We start from the raw sequence: 1,267 nt of genomic DNA on the forward strand, positions 1-1,267 counted from the left end.
TCTCACCTCTCACACCTCTCACATCTCACACCTCTCACATCTCTCACCTCTCACATCTCTCACACCTCTCACACCTCTCATTATCTCACACCTCTCACACCTCTCACACCCCTCACACCTCTCACATCTCACACCTCTCACCTCTCACATCTCACACCTCTCACCTCTCACACCTCTCATTATCTCACACCTCTCAACTCTCACACCTCTCACATCTCACACCTCTCACACCTCATTATCTCACACCTCTCACACATCTCACACCTCTCACACCTCTCATTATCTCACACATCTCACATCTCACACCTCTCACACCTCTGACACCTCTCACACATCTCTGACACCTCTCACACCTCACACCTCTCACATCTCACCTCTCACACCTCTCACACCTCTCATTATCTGACACCTCTCACTCCTCTCACTCCTCTCACTCCTCTCACACCTCTCACCTCTCACACCTCTCACCTCTCACACCTCTCACATCTCACACCTCTCACATCTCTCACCTCTCACATCTCTCACACCTCTCACACCTCTCATTATCTCACACCTCTCACACCTCTCACACCTCACCCCTCTCCCTGTGGCTGCTTGGATCTCACCACATTCCCCTGCCGAGTGTCTCCCAGGGCCAGATAAACTTGGTTCCTGCACCTCCCCCTTCTTTATTTTGGGGCACTTAAAGTTAGAGCTGTTTGGACTTGTACCACCAAGGCCTTTTGTGTCACAGATCCCAATAAATCTGCAATGACCTGGTAGCATTTGTCTGTTTTGCTGACCAATTTATTATCCTGATTTATTTAATGTGGCTGAAGCCTCTGCAGCTGCCACTCCGGGTGCTGGGGAAGAGGCAGCAGTTCCTGTCCCTGATCCCAAAATTCTGTGTTATCCCCTGGTGTCTGTCCAGCTGATGAGAAGGAAGAAACCTCAGGAGCAGCTGACTGAGGGTGAGAAAAGGAAAGGGTTTAATTTGTGCCCAGGCATAGATGTTATGTTACTTTTTATAATCCCATCTGTCCAATCCCAAGTGTTTCCACCCCGTAGCCTTTGCTCTGGTCCTCCCACACTTAATGCAATTAACACAATTAAATTTAACGCAGTTTAATAAAGTTGAAATTTAACAAAACGGGATAAAATCCAAATTTCAGTTGGCATAACTCACATTTAATGCCACTGCACACCATTTAATACAATTGAAATTTAAACAAATGCAGCTTAATGCAAGCAAATATTATTATACAACAATATATATTATTATATATTA

Source organism: Manacus vitellinus, unplaced genomic scaffold, assembly GCF_001715985.3.
Source record: "Manacus vitellinus isolate BGI_N305 unplaced genomic scaffold, ASM171598v3 scaffold_167_pilon, whole genome shotgun sequence".
In the NCBI taxonomy this organism is placed as follows: domain Eukaryota; kingdom Metazoa; phylum Chordata; class Aves; order Passeriformes; family Pipridae; genus Manacus; species Manacus vitellinus.